Here is a 16,600-nt window from a genome sequence, read left to right as displayed (position 1 = left end):
GCTTAAACTCACGCCGGGCACGTGTGCGTGCATGCCCAAGATCCCGAGAGGAGAATGGAGGAGAAGGGATTGCAGTGTGGCCATCCCCCCTGGGGGGGTGATTTCTCACTTTCTGTCTCTCTGTCTCTCTCTTTCTGGCGAGCGCAGGTACCCTGTAGCAAAAACCTCTCCAAAAAACAAAAACAGAAAGAAAGAAAGAAAAAAAAAATGCCTTTTTCAGGGGACTAGCAGACTGTCTTTGTGTTAAAAAAAAAAAAAAACGAATTATTTTGGGACTAGCAGTTGGCGTAATGGGTATGTCATTGTACTCCCATGTAGTTGATCGCAGTTTGAGTCCTGAACCTGGTGGCTTAAACTCACACCAGGTGCGTGTGCTTGCATGCCCAAGATCCCAAGAGGACAATGGAGGAGAAGGGATTGCAGTGTGGCCATCCCCCCTGGGGGGGTGATTTCTCACTTTCTGTTTCTCTGTCTCTCTCTGTCTTTCTGGTAAGCACACACACCCTATAGCAAAAATATCTCTCTCTCTCTCAAAAAAAGCCTTTTTCCCAGACATAGGTAACTGAGGTTTTAATCTAGTTGGTAAGAAGGTTTTAGCCTAGTTGGTAAGAGAAGAGTTGGGTTGTACAGTAGAGGTATGTATTAGGAGAAAAAGGAGATGAAAATGGAATGCTCATCAGGATGGCTATAAAAAATAAAAGTGTTGCCAAGGATGTAGAGAAATTGAAACCCTTGTGCACTGTTGGTGAGATTGTAAAATGATGCTAGTGCTATGCAAAACAAAATGGAGGTTCTTCAAAAAATTCAAAATAGAACTACCATATGATTCAGCAATCCCATTTCAAGGTATGTATACAAAATACCTGAAAGCGGGATCTCAGATAGACACTTGCACACCTATGTTCATAGCATCACTGTTCTCAATACCCAAGGGATAGAAGCAACCCATCTCATTAGTAGAGGGATACAGAAAATGTCAGACTGATGTACATATATGTATATTATAAAGAAATAATGACACATAATTAAAAATTAATAATATATTATTAACAATGTATGTGTATATATATGTATATGTATATATATATGTATGTATATATAAAAGCTATAATGGAGAAGCTAATGGAAGCTTTAGAAATAAAAGAGACAATAACCAAAAGGAAAAACTCGCTGGATGTGCTCAATAGTAAAAAGATGATAGAGGACAGAATCAGTGAAATTGATGATGGAACAATAGAAATTACACAATCTGAACAGAAAAAATGCAATGGCAGGAGCCAGATAACGGTGCAGTGGTTAAATGCAACATCCTAAGAGGCTGGAGATCTTCCTGAGTATGCCAGATATATGTGTGCCCATGAGGCTGACTGAGACCCTGTTGAAGATGCACTCTCCCTCCTTCTCTCTCTCTTTCTGTTCTTGTATCTTGCTCATGGAAGAAGTAAGTAAATAAACTTAAAAAAAATAAACTGGGGAGAAAATGAACAGAGCTTCAGGAACATATTGGACTAAATATATTAAACATTTATGTTATCAGAGTTCCAGAAGAAGAGAAAAAATGGTGTGGAGCTAACGAAGTTAAAAAAAAAAAAAATGTGGCAATCTTCAAATTTTGAAAAATTAGTTAATCTTTAAGTTTACAAATAAAAGGACCAGCATATGGTATAGCAGTTACATTGCTGGACTTCCACACGGCAGACAGCAGTTTGAGTCCTGGGCCCAGTGGCTTCAAAATCACGCCAGGTACATATACGTGCATGCCCAAGATCCAGGGAGGAGAATGTGGGAGATGGGAATGTGACGTGGCCACTCCCCTGGGGGGTGGTTTCTCATTTTCCCTTTCACTATTTCTCTCTCTCTCTCCAGCGAGTCCACACACTCTAAGGCAAAAACCTCTAAAAAAATTACAAATAAAAATTTTAAATACCTATGGTATATAACATGTTTTGATATATCTGTATATTGAGGAATAGCTAAATTAAGCTAATTAACCTAAAAAGCTCCCTAATTAGGTAAAGATATAAACCTACAGACTAAAACCATCTGAACAAATCCCAACAGTATAAATTCAAGTATTTCCACGTGAAGTCACATCATAAAATTATTGAACAATAATGAAAAATAAAAAAAGCTTGAAAAAAGTGATGTATTATTTATAGAGAAAAAACTATTTGATTGAGAGCAAATTTCTGAGAGAAGTTACCCCTGGGAGGATGGCCATGCCACAATTCCTTCTCCATTCTCCTCCCAGGATCTTGGGCACAAATGCACATGTGCCCTGTATGATATTCAAGCCACTGAGTCTGGGACTATTTTTTTTAAAGAATTATTTAATTTAATTAATTAATTTATTTTAATTTGAGCAGAGAGGAACAGAATGAGAGAGAGAGAGGTAAAGTGAGAAAGCAAGTAGCTAGGTCTGGGACTCAAACCATGGTCAGCCATGTCGGAGTCCAGCGCCCTTAACCATCATGCTACCTGCCAGCCCGTGATCCCTATTTTTTTAATTTGCTATAGGGCACATGTGTTCACCAGAGACAGACTGAGGGTGGAGGGGAGACAAAAAAGCAAGTCGCCATGTCTATGATCAGCCATGTGGGAGCCCAGCACCTTAACCACCATGCCATCTACTGGCCCCCAAGAAGAGATTTATTAATAGGAACAATGAAGTCCAAAGGGAATTAGCACATTTTTCAAGTGCTGAGAGAAAAGAAAAATCAGAATACTATACACAGTGAAAGCATACTTTAGTGGCAAATCAAGGCATTCATTCTCAAATGAAGAAAAACTAAAAATTCGTTGCCACCACACATACCTCAAAGAATAAAAGGCTAAGGGAAATCTGTGAAATGCAAAGAAAAAACAGCAGGAAGGAAGAAAGAACATCATGGAGAATAAAACATTAGAAAAATACAATAGAATTTCTTTTTTTTTCAGAGTCATCTAAATTGTGTTTGGTGGCTGAAGCAAAAATCCTAACATTGTCTATTGTAATTCTTAAAATATGTAGGAGAAATACTTAAGAAAATTATAACATAAATGTGGTAACTATACCTAAAGGGAGGTAAGGGTGAGCAATACTTTACTTAAAAAAAAAAGTGTGTGTGTGTGTATGTGTGTGTGTATCTGTTTAAAAATACTATAGACAAATAAAAATGGAATATTAGGGCATGATGTTGAAGGTACTGAATTCCTTATGGCCAACTCTGCAGTTCAAATCCTAGATCTGGATCTTACAAAACATATTGGGCGCTTGTATGTGCATGCCCAAAATCTCAAGAGGAGACTGGAGGAGAAGGGATTACAACATGGCCATCAACCCTGGGGTGACGATTTCTCACTTTCCCTTTCTCTCTGTCTCTTTTTGGCACATACGCCCTATGGTTAAAAAATAAATAAAAGGAATAAAAAAAAATAATATAAGGAGGCAAGGAGGTGATATGGTAGTTGAGGCCATAGATCCTTACATGGTTGACCATGGTTCAAGTCTGGACCTGGCCGCTTGAAAATCATGCCAGGCATGTATGCGTTCATGCCTGGGATCCAGAGAGGAGAATGGAGGAGGGGGTCTGCAGCAGGGACATCCCCAGGAGGTGATTTCTCACTTTCCCTCTCTTTCTCTCTCCAGTGAACATACATGCCCTAAGCCAAAAAACAAAACAAACAAAAAAATAGTATAAACATCCCACAAGAAGCCAGGTTGAAAAAAACTGAAAATAGAAGAACAGAAGGAAGACAACAAAAGAAAAGTAAAATAAAATAAAATTAAATTAAATTAAATTAAGTGACAGAGTTGAGTTCTGACATAGCAATTATTACAGTAAATGTAAATGGTCTAAATATATAAAATAAGTGACGGATATTAGCAAAGGAGATAAAAACGTGACCTAACTATATGCTGTCTATAAGAAACTCACTTCAAATGTAACAATATAGGCAGACTGAAAACAAAATAAAAAAATATATACCACACAAAAATTTATATTAAAAAAGTAACAATAGGAGCCAGGAACTAGTGCAATGATAAAACCTGATTCTCTGTAAGGCTGACCCAAAAGTGAGGATTTCAGGTTCATGTTCAGAGACCTCCTCCCTGAGTACATTGAGCATGTATGTGCCCATGATATAAGACTGGCAGAGTCTGGAGATAGACTGCACTATCAAGACCCTTCGGGGGTTCTCTCTATCTTTCTCTCTCTCTTTACAAAAGAAAGAGATAGATGTTTTAAAGAAAATAACAACAGTTATGTTATATTAGATAAAAGTAGACTTCAGAGAAAAGGAAATTAACACAGACAGAAGAAAATCATATAGTGATAAAAGGGTCAATCCAACATAGCAATCTTTTATAAAATAACCTTAAATACAGGAAGTAAAAACAAATAGAACTGAAATGCAAATAGATAAATCAACAATTATGGTTAGGGACCTCGGCACATCACTCTTGGAAACTAGTAGATCTAATAGATACAAAGCAAGTAAAGGTACAGAGAAGGACAATGACATAAGTTACTGACAGGATCTAATTGATATATGCAGAAAATGCTGACTAATAACAGCAAAGTATACATATTTTTAATTCCCTATGAACTATTCACCAATAGATCATAATCTGAATCACAAATATAAGCAAACGTAAAATAATTGAAATTAAGAAAATAGTTATCTGATTGTAATGGAGTCAAACTAGATAGTAATACAGAAAAAAAGAACAAGGAACCTTCCAAATAACTAAAATTAAATAACATACCCCTAAACAATCTATTGATCAAAGAGGAAGTCTTAAGAGAAACATACATTGAACTGAATGAAAATAACAATACACCATAGCAAAATATGTGACATATGAGCAAGATGGTTGAATATGAGGTCCCAGTCCTTGCTTCTCCCAAGAAAAAAACAATTTAACCATGATATATTGACAAAATCACCTTTACAAAAATTCCATAATTCAGTTAAGAGGTTGCAGTACCAAGCACACAGAAATCCAGAACACCCATGTTGAAAAAGGTGAAAAGAACAATTTCACTTTACCTAAATCAGCTCCTTCTGACAAAGCTCAACATCAGGAGATAACATCCCAGCCTACAACTGCAGTGAAAAAAATAAAGAATGGAGAATGTCCTAATGTTCTGGCCTTTTGGAGGGCTGCCTAAAGAATTGGTTTCTGTCTCACCTCACTTGAAGCACTGACAGACCAGTATGCTTTGGATGCCAAGGGCCCACTGAGAACAAAGGAAAGTGGTGGATGGTTTGCTGCAGCTTGGTACAATTGGGAGAAGGTACACAAATTGTGGCTTCTCCCCTGAGAAAAACATTCTGGATATTTTCAGGGCTGCCTAAGGTACCAATATATGCTTTGCCTGATCAGCAGATGGCATGATGGCTATGTCACTGGACTCCTACATAGTGACCACAGTTTCAGTCCCAGACCCAGTGACTTGAAACTCACGCCAGGCACGTGTGCGTGCATACCCATGATCCTGAGAGGAGAATGAAGGAGAAGGGATTGTGGCATGGCCATTCCTTCTGAGGGGTGATTTCTCTCTCTTTCTCTCTCTCCTTCTCTTCCTTTCTCTCTAGTGACCACATACACCCTTATAGCAAAAATACATTCATACATACATACATACAATTTAAAAATAGGGCCAGCCTGCCAGTGTAATCAGTAGCATACTGAACTGTAATACGGGAAGTCACACACCAACTGGTTCCCAGACTGGTTGGCCAAGAATATACTGGGCACATATACATGTGCCCAAATTCTTGATAGCTGAAAAACTGGGGAAGAAGACTGTAGTACTGAGTCCTCATTGAGGTTGCTTTCTTTTTCTCTCTTTCACTTTCTCTCTCTCCCTCTCTTATCCCCCCCCCATTCTTCTGTGTTCTCTCTAACATGAATAAAAGTGAGTAAATAAATAAAAGGTTAATTGAAAAACTAAAAATAAAAGTTTACGTAATGAAGATTGGAATTTAAAAAAATTTTTTGGAGAGGTTTTTGCTATAGGGCGCGTGCACTCACCAGAAAGAGAGAGACATAGAGACAGAAAGCAAGAAATCACCCCACTGGGGGGATGGCCATGCTGCAATCCCTTCTCCTCCATTCTCCTCTAGGGATCTTGGGCATGCAGTGCACACACACCCGGCGTGAGTTTAAGTCCAGGACCCAAACCGTAGTCAGCTACATAGGAGTTCAGCGACATAGCCATTATGCTAACTGCTGGTCCCAAACATTGGGATTTTTTAAGTACAGAAACCTTTATATTCTCGAACAAAAAAAGTTCTCATTTCCTCATTTGCTTACCTCATTACTTGCTAATGATTTTGAACTTAATATTAGGTCTAACAATAAGAGAATTTTAGTTTGATATCTGTAAAACTAGTTCACATAGTCATGCACATTTGTATACATTTTTGTTTTTAAGAGAGAATTTTGCCACAGGGTGAGTGTACTTGCCAGAGAGACAGAGAAACAAAAAGTGAGAAATCATCCCCTAGGGGTATGGCCACGCCTCAATCCCTTCTCCATTCTCCTTTCAGGATTTTGGGCATGCACACACACGCACTCAGCATGAGTTTCAAGCCACTGGGTCTGGGACTCAAACAACAGTTGACTACGTGGGAGTCCAGTGACATAGCCATTAACACTGGTCACCACACTTGTATATCTTTGTGATAGAACACTAGATCTGGTTTTATGTCTTTTTTACGTTGTAAAAGCAATGCATACTTATTGTTCAAAATTCACACATTGAAACACATTTTAAAAATTAAAAATGGGGAAACAGCAGTTAGCGTAATGGCTATGTCGCTGGACTCCCACGTAGTTGACCGCGGTTCGTGTCCCGGACCCGGTGGCTTAAAACTCACGCCAGGCGCGTGTGCGTGCGTGCCCAAGATCCCGAGAGGAGAATGGAGGAGAAGGGATTGCGGCGTGACCATCCCCCCTGGGGGGTGATTTCTCGCTTTCTGTCTCTGTGTCTCTCTCTGTCTGTCTGGCGAGCGCACGCGCCCTACAGTGAAAATCTCTCCAAAAAAAAAAAAAATTAAAAATGGAACCACTATATGATCTAGGAATCCTATGTATCCAAATAATTGAAATCAGGATTTTGAAAACATATTTGCATTCCTATATCTACTGCAATTTTGTTGTCAGTAGCCAAGAAGTAAAAACAACTTAAATGCCCATGAACAGATGAATAGATATGGACATTGTGGTATATACATATAATGGAATATTATTCAGCTATAAAAAAAGAAGGAAATTCAATTTTATGCTGAAACATAGATGAACCTTGAGGACATTATGTTAAATAAAATAAGCCAGACAAAGTAGGGTAAACACTGCATGATTCCAATAGTATGAATTATCTAAAGTAGTCATGACTATAGCAAGAAAAAGTGAAATGGTGGTTGTCAGGGGCTTAAGATGGGAAAATGGGAAGTTCAATGAGCAGAGTTTCAGCCATATAAGATAAAAAGTTCTAGAGATATTAACAGTATTGTGCTGAATATATAGTTTTTCAATTGGCAGAAGGTGTGTACCAGAGAGAGACACGGAGTGAGGGAGGGAGAGGCAGAAAGCAACCCTCAATAGGGTGTGGTGACACTGTAATACTCTATTCCTCTATTCCTCTCTATTCCTCCATCCCATCAGGATTTTGGGCACATGTGCACATGTACCCAGATTGATTTTCAAGCCAGCAGAGCTAGGGTTTGTACCATGTGGGATTTGGATCCCTTAAACACTAAGCTATGAGGCCAGCCCTTGTATATTTAAAAAATTGTTAAAAGCTAGATCTCATGCTGTTTTTATTTACAACAATAAAAACATGTATGTAACATTCACCTAAAAGTGCTGAGAGGAAAATTTATAGCACTAAACACTTACCTTAGAAAAGAGAAAAAATCCTAAAATTAAAAATTTAACTTCCCACCTGAAAAAACTAGAAAAATAAGAGTATAAACTAAAAGCTAACAAAAGTACAGAATTAATGAAGATACATGCACAAATTAATGTAATTAAGAACTGAAAACCAATAGACCACCTCAATGAAACAGTTAGTTCTTTGAAAATATCCGTAAAACTGACAAACTTCTAACAAGACTGACAAAGAAAAATGAGAGGACACAAGTTACTAATATCAGGAATGAAACAGGGGATATCACTATACAGCTTGCAAATGCCAGAAAAAGATTACTATAAACAAATATGGAGGTATAAAATTGACAATTTACACTAACTGGATCAATTTCTTGAAAAGCACAAACTACCACAACTCAACCAATATAAAATAGATCATTTGACTATTCCTGCAACTATTAGGGAAGTTGAATCTGTAATGTAAAAATTCCCAAAATAGAATTTTCTAGTGAAACCATCTGGGCCTGGATGGTTTCATTTAGAAGAATTAATAACCATTTCACATAATTTCTTCTAGAAAAAATAAAAGGAGGGAATACCCCTTGACTTTTATTATAAGGCCAATACTGTGTTGATACCACAATAAGACAAAATCCACATCAAAAAATTAAATTATATGTCAATATCATTCATTAATATAAACACAAACATCCTTAACAAGTATCAGCAAATAGAATTCAGCAATACATAAAAATTATACGCTGTATCTGAGGGGTTTATCCAGAATACAAGACTAGTTCAATATTTGGAAAATCAGTTAGTGTAATCTACCATATTAAGAGAGTAAAGAAGAAAAGTTGGACCGCTATATGCAGAAGAATGAAACTAGACCTGTATCTCTCATCATATAAAAAAATCAACTCCAGCTAGATTAAAGATTTAAACATAAAGCCTGAAACTATGAAGCTACTAGAAGAAAACATTCAGGAAATACTTGAGGACATTAGAACAAGCAAAGAGTTCGTAAATAAAACCTCAAAAGCACAAGCAACAAAAGCAAAACCAGACAAATTGGATCACACCAAATTAAAAAGTTCTGCACATGGTCCAGCAGATGGCATGATAGTTAAGACACTAGATGCCCATATGGCTAACCACGGTTCAAGTCCTGGACCCAGCAGCTTAAAAACCATTCCAGGCACATGTGTCTGTGTGCCCAAAACATGCTTGAATAAACATTCTGGGTACATGTGTTCTTTGTAAATCCCTTCTTTATTATGACAAGGTGGACTATATAGAAGTTCTCATGAAATCAACCAAAAAATTAAAAAAAACACACACACAAAACAAATTTTTAATTTAAAAAATATCCTCCTAGAATTAATCAGTGAATTTAGCAAGGCCCCACTGGACGATAATAAAGTCACATGGGAAGCCTGAATTTAGATCCCAGATCAGCCTGAATACACTAGGCACACACAAGTGTGACTGTGAAACTGGCTAGCTAGGCAGCTTAGGGGAGGGTGCATGTGTGTTCATTCCCAAGATTCTTGGAGGAGAATGGGGAAGAAGAGATTGAGGCGTGGACATTCCCCCCACCCCCGGGGGTGACTTCTCACTTTTCCTCGGTCTATGTCTCTGTCTCTCTCTGGCAAGTGCACGCACCCTAAGGCAAAAATCTCTAAAACAAACAAACAAACAAAAACCTCCACATAATCTGAGGCCAGCAGGTAGCATGGAAAGTAAGGTGGCTGGATCCCAAATGGCTGAGTGCATGGTCTGAGTTCTTACTCAGTGATTTGAAAAACATTCCAGGCACCTGTGTATGCATAACCCAAATCTTAAGAGGAGAGTGAAGGAGAAGGGACTGTAACATGGCCATCTCCCCTGGTGGGTGATTTCTCACTTTCTCCTGCTCTCTATCTTTCCCTCTGTTTCTGTCTCCCTCTCTGATGAATGCACGTATCCTACAGCAAAAAAAAAAAAAAAAATCCATAAAATGAAAAAATAAAAAACAAATTAAAAGCTTTTACTCTATGAAAATTCTATTAAGATTAAGCCAACTGCAGTGACACAGTGATAATGAAATGCTCTGAGATGCTCAGGTCTTGTAGGAAAGTCCTCGGTTTATATCTGAAGGTCTCCTTGTACAACCCAGGAGAATGTATGCCCATGATCCAGGGGCTCACTGAGGCTGGGGCTGAGTTGTGACATGAGAACCTTGTTGGAGATGCCTGTCTCTGTTTCTGTGTGTCTGTCTCTCAAAGAAATAAATACACTTAAAAAAAGAAGAGGATGAAAAGAAAAATCAGACTAGAAAAGAATATTTGCAAACCACATATGTGACAAAGAACCATTATCTAGAATATATAAAGAACTTTTGAGAATTAAGGGAAAAAACAAAGAAGCAAAGCATTTAAGAGACACAAAAATGGAAAATTATCTGTAGATGATAACAGATATGATAATATCTTTAACTGAACTAATATACAGTGTATTCATGCTGGGAAAATTAACTTTGGAAGTTGTAATGATATACAGTGATTGAAGGTAAAAAAAAATTTTTTTGAAGAGGTTTTTGCTATAGGGTGTGTGTGCTCACCAGACAGACAGAGAGAGACAGAGAGACAGAAAGCGAGAAATCATCCCCTCCAGGGGGGATGGCCACGCCACAATCCGCAATCCCTTCTCCTCCATTCTCCTCTCGGGATCTTGGGCACACATGCACACATGCCCGGCATGAGTTTTAAGCCACTGGGTCGGGGACGTGAACCGCAGTTGACTACATGGGAGTCCAGCGACATAGCCATTACGCTAACTGCTGGTCCCAAGGTAAAAAAATTTTTAAAAGACCTCAACAGAAAGGGGCTAGCTGGTGGCATAATGGTTTAATGTGGCTGGATCTCACATGGCTGACTGTGCAGTTCCAGTCTCGGACCTAGTGACTTGAAAAACACACTGGCACATGTGCATGCATGACCAAAATCCCTAAAAGAGGGAGAAACAGAGAAGAGATTATGGGGGATAGGTTCTCACTTCCTTGCTCTCTCTCCTTGCTGGAGAGTAAGGTGGCTGGATTTTTAAAAAGACCTCTCCAGTGAGCATGAACACTCTCTGGCAAAGTAAAAAGAAAAAAAAAAATTGAAAACCCCTCAATAGTAAAAAAAAAAAAAAAAGCTAACATTATAATTAGAAAATGGGCAAAGAACTTGAAGAGACTGTAATTGAAAAAGATAATAGGGATCACAACACACGAAAAGATGTTGAGCATCATTAGCCATTCATGAAATGCAAATATAATCACAATAAGATAACATCATTATGTACCTATCAGAATGGCTAAAACTTAAAAAAAAAGAAAAAATAGTGACAATACCAAATGTTGGCAAGCATGCAGGGAAAGTAGATCTCTCATATGTTGCTGATGAGAATGCAAAACAGTATAGCCATTTTGGTAAAAAATCTGGCAGTTCCTCAAAAAGTTAACATAAAGTTACCATGAGACCCAGCAATTCCACTCCTAAATATGAACCCCTAGAAATGAAGATGTATGCCTGCACAACAATTTATACATGAATGTTTATAGCAGCATTATTCATAATTATCAAATGGTGGTAACAACCTAATTGCCCATAAACTGATGAATGGTACAAAAGGTGTTATGTCCATGAAGTGGAATATTACTCAACCATATAAGGAATACAGTAGTGATAGATGTTACAATTTGGACAAGCTTCAGAAAGATTATGCTAAGTGATAAAAGCCAAACATAAAAGACTACAGATTGTGTTATTCTGTTTATATTAAATGCCCAGAAAATGAAAACCCATAGAGGTTGCCTAGGGCTAGGGGCTGAAAACAGAGAGTGACTGGAAATAGTAACAAGGTTTCTTTCTGGGGTAATTAAAATGATTAAAAATGAGATTGTGGGGATGGTAAAACAGCTCTATAAATACTTATAATCATTAAATTGTACATTTTTTTAAAAACTAAAACATGGCACCAGCAGATGGCATAGTGGCTACATCACTGAACTCCCACATGGCCAACTGCGGTTCGAGACCCAGACCTAGAGGCTTGAAACACGCTGGACACATTTGCGCATGTGCCTAAAATTCCAAGAGGAGAATGAAAGAGAAGGAACTTCAGAATGGCCATCCAACCCTGGGGGATGATTTCTCGCTTTCTGTCTCTCTGGTAAGCATGCTCACCCTATAGCAAATTCTCTCTCTAAAAAAACGCAAAACTACAAGGTCAGAAATCAGTTCAGTGGTTGTCAAGAGCCTGGAGTGGGGTGGGGGAGTGACCACAAAAGAGTGTGAGAATTTTGGGGAGTGATTATAATACACTTTGAGTTCGGTGACTACATAACAGTATATATTTATCCAAGTACACTGTACCTTACACCTAAAAAGAGTGAGATTTACTGTGTGCAAGTTATACCACAATAAAGCTTACTTTTTTATGACAGAGTGTATTCACACATGTACACACATATGCAAGAGACTTAGACAGAGAGAGAAGCACCCTTGAAAACATCTTGTCATAATATAACCCTTTCACTAGCCCTCTAGATGCTTAGGATCCTGGATGCCTCTTGCATGCTTTCAAAACAATAGAGCAACCTGAACTCACCACTGACCATATGACTTTCAGCCTTACAGGGCACTTAAATTACCCCTGTGCCACAGTGACCTAAAGCTGACTTGAAAAAAAAATTAAAACAAGAAACAATATCTCCAGTCTCATACAAATTTGTAGCATATATATTTTCTAACTTCAGGCTACAGTTTCAGCAATGGATTTTGGATCTTGAGCCAAATGCAAACCATATTGTCATATTACAAAATCCATTTAACTGTGTACTTAAGAAGCTTTCACCTAACCTTCAGTTGGAAGTAATTAATCCACAATGTAATGATATGCCAAAAAGCAAATATTAAGAGAAGAATTTAATAGATTTCTATTCCAAGCAATGAATACGCTCAATTAAAATCATACACTCATTTACCCTCGATGAGAATGGCACTTCACCTCTGTAGATTTCCACCCCAAAATATAACCCTAGTCTAATCATGAAAAACACATCAGACAAATTCAATTTGAGAGATTTTCTGAAAAATCACTCAGAAGTATTAAGGTCATCAAAACAAGAAAAGTTTGAGAAACTCTTACAAACCAGAAGAGACTAAGGAAACACAATGGCTAAATGTAACGTATCCTGGATGGGAAGCCATCCAGAGATAAATTAGTGATGAAATTAGAATAATCATAGAGCAAAGATAATAGCAATACATGAATGTGGGTTTTATTAGTTCTGACAAATATAGCATAGCAATATGAGATGTTAATGATGGAAATTCAGCAAATAGTGCTGGGACAATTTGGATAGCTGCATGCACAAGGATAAACTTAGACCTCATACTATATAGAAAAATTAACTCACAATGAATCATAGACTTAAACGTAAGAGATAAAAACAACAAAAGATTCAGAAGACAACATAGGTGGGCCAGCAGGTGGTCTGGTGGTTACAACAACTGGATCCCACATGGCCAACAATATAGTTCAAGCTCTGAATCTGGTAGCTCGAAAAACCATGCTGGGCACATGTGTGTGCATGCCCAGAATCCTGAAATAGAGGAGAAAGGATTATGACATGGCCATCTCCCATTGGCATGCTTTCTTTCTTTCTCTCTCTTTGTCACTCTCTGCAAGCACATGTGACCTATGGCAAATTTCTTTTTTTAAAAGAAGAAAACATAGGAGAAAAATTTTGAGACCTTGGATTAGGCAAAGACTTCTTAGGTACAGCACCAAAAGCAGGGTCTATAAAAGAAAGGATAAGTTGGTCTTCATCAAAATGAAAAATTTCTTCATTTCAAAAGACACCATCAATAATAAAAAAAAAAAGATGAGCAGCAAATGGGAGAAAATATTTGCATATCCTATACATGACAAGGACTTATATCTAGAATATATATACTATTCTCACAACTCAACAATAAAAAGGTAAACAACTCAATTTAAAAATGAACAAAACATTTCACTGAGATAGAAATACAAATCACTAATAAGCACATGAAAAGATGCTCAACATCATTAGCCATTAAGGAGATACAAATTAAAACCACAATGAGAAATCATTTCATATCCACTTTAAACAGCTATAATAAAATAGTGAATAACAAATGTTAGTGAGGACTTGGAGAAACAGGAATCTTCAAACATTGTTAGTGGAATTGCAAAATGGTGCTGCCACATTGGAAAACAGTTTTGCAGTTTCTTAATGACTGGACTAACATATAGTGTATTCATGCTGGGAAAATTCGTTTTATATGTTGTGAAGATATACAGGGGCCAGCAGGTGGCATAGTGGCTAAGGTGCTGGATTCCCACATGGCCAACCACAGTTTGAGTCCCAGACCTGGTGGCTTGAAACTCATGCTGGGCACATGTGCATGTATGCCCAAAATCCCAAGATGAGAATGGAGGAGAAAGGCTTGTGATGTGGCCACAAGGGGTGATTTCTCAGGGGGAGGGTGAATTCTCACTTTCTATCTCTGGGAAGTGATTTCTCACTTTCTGTCTCTTTGTCTCTCTGGTGAGCACATGTGCCCTATAGCAAAAATCTCAAAAATAAATAAAAATAAAAAATATACAGTGATCAAATGTAAAAAATAAGATAGGAAAAAATTTTTAAAAAGTATGTTAAACATAATTTTTTATGACATAGTAATTTCAACCTTAATTATCTACCAAAAATGAAATGAAAACATATGACCACACAATGACTTGTACACAAATGTTTTTAGCAGTATTAGTCATAATAGTTGAAAATTGGAAACAACTACATGTCTATCAACTGGTAAGCAGAAAGACAAAAATGTGTTATATCCATAGAATGGAATTCTCTTTGGCAATAAAAAGTAAAGAAATACTGATACATGCTACAATATGTAGGAACCTCAGAAATATTAAGTGAAAGAAGCTGGATACAAAAGACCACATATTGTATGATTTCATTTACAGGAAATGTCCAGAATAAGCAAATTTACGGAGACTAGTAGTTGCCTGAGGCTGGGAGTGGGAACAGGGATTAACTGTAAATGAGCATATGGGATCTCATTGGAGGAATGGAAATGTTCTAAAACTGATTTATGGTGATGACTGCACCTCTCAGTAAAGTTACTAAAAATAATTTAATTATATACTTTAAAAAGGTGAATTTTATGTAAATGAACCTCAATAAAATTATTAGATGACGACATGCGTATGTTCTCAACTGGGCTGGACTGAGGTGTGTGTCACGCTGGGTAATGTCTCTTTAAAATCTAAATGATGTGTAGTGATTAAATGTATAAATAATAATTAAAATAAATAAATAAATAATTGTAAAAAAAATAAAAATAAAACATTCCTTAATAGAAAGAGAAAAGGGAAAAAAAAAGTTACCAGAATAGAAAAAAACAGTGGAGTAAACCAGGTGAGAGAAATATGGGAACTTTACTACCTTTGAAACGTTTTTTTCTTTTTCTTTTTTTTTTTTTTTAGTTTCCCTATAGGGCGTATGCACTTGCCACAGAGAGACAGAGAGAGAGTGAGAGAGAAAGTAAGAATGCACTCCTCAGGGGGATGGCAATGCTGCAATCCTTTCTTCTCCATTCTCTCTTCCCAGGACTTTGGGCATGCATGAACATGTGCTGGGCCTGTTTATCAAGCCACTGGGTCCTGGACTTGAACTACACAGCTACCCATGTGGGATCCATTTACCTTAACCAGCACACCACCTGGCTGACCCCTTTACAAGTTTTCTATAAAACTATATTGAAATTTTAAAAAAACCTACTTAAATAAAAATGAAAAAGTATATGTTCATTGATATTACTGGCTGGCAGTACCTATCTATGTGAAAAGTCATTTTCAAAGACAAAATAGGTAAAATCTCATTACAGAGCAACATCAAGAGATGAACATTTGGAATCAACTTTGAGGATAGGCAACATTAACTTTGAGCCTAAATTAAGCAAAATATTATTCCCTCCCATAAAAGAATTTGATCCTTCTCATTAATAGTCCTGTACTGTAAAAAATGTACTCAATTATTGTTATTATATTTTCAATTTCATCAATAAACATTTGTTGAAATGTGCTTTCTCTCTTGTCACATAAATACCTACAAAAATATCCACTATTTGGTCTTTTAGCCCACAGAGTCTAAAATATTTATTATCTGGCTCTTCACAGAAAGTTGGCCAAGCCCTGTTCTACACCATAACGTGATAAACATAATCAGTACCTTTCTTGAGTGTATTCTTATCATTATCTAGTTTTGGCATAATGCCCTTCGGGATATGCCCTACAAAGGTTAAGCCTTGCATCTCGTCTGCTATGGCACTATTTGGGATTTCCATAAAAAGAAACCCTATTAGTTTAATAGTCTTAGCAAAGTCTCGATGTCATTGTTATTACTGTGGTATTTAAGAGCCAGCACCATGTCCTGGTATCCCTAAGATGACCCCCTTCAAGTTGTGAAGTCACCAGGCTATGGACTCATCAAAGCCTTGTAGATATCAAGTGGCTCCCAAGGCATCACACTCTGTCTTTGGCATCACCCTGACACATCACCTTAGCATAGTGTCATGTGCTATCGCTGCTGTGGCAGAACCCTGCCATGATGCCACTCCGCCGAGATGTCAAAGTAACGAGCCACTACTTCTTTCCACTCCCTGGGCG

General features: G+C 37.4%; 1 protein-coding gene across 1 annotated transcript in view; it reads right to left on the bottom strand.

The window, feature by feature from the left end:
- Positions 1-16,600, bottom strand: part of ATG4A (autophagy related 4A cysteine peptidase) — a 73,594-nt gene that overhangs the window by 56,658 nt on the left and 336 nt on the right. The gene's annotated exons all lie outside the window — the stretch shown is intronic.

Source organism: Tupaia chinensis, unplaced genomic scaffold, assembly GCF_000334495.1.
Source record: "Tupaia chinensis unplaced genomic scaffold, TupChi_1.0 Scaffold000082_1, whole genome shotgun sequence".
Taxonomy (NCBI): domain Eukaryota; kingdom Metazoa; phylum Chordata; class Mammalia; order Scandentia; family Tupaiidae; genus Tupaia; species Tupaia belangeri.
This window is presented reverse-complemented; position numbering and strand designations above follow the sequence as displayed.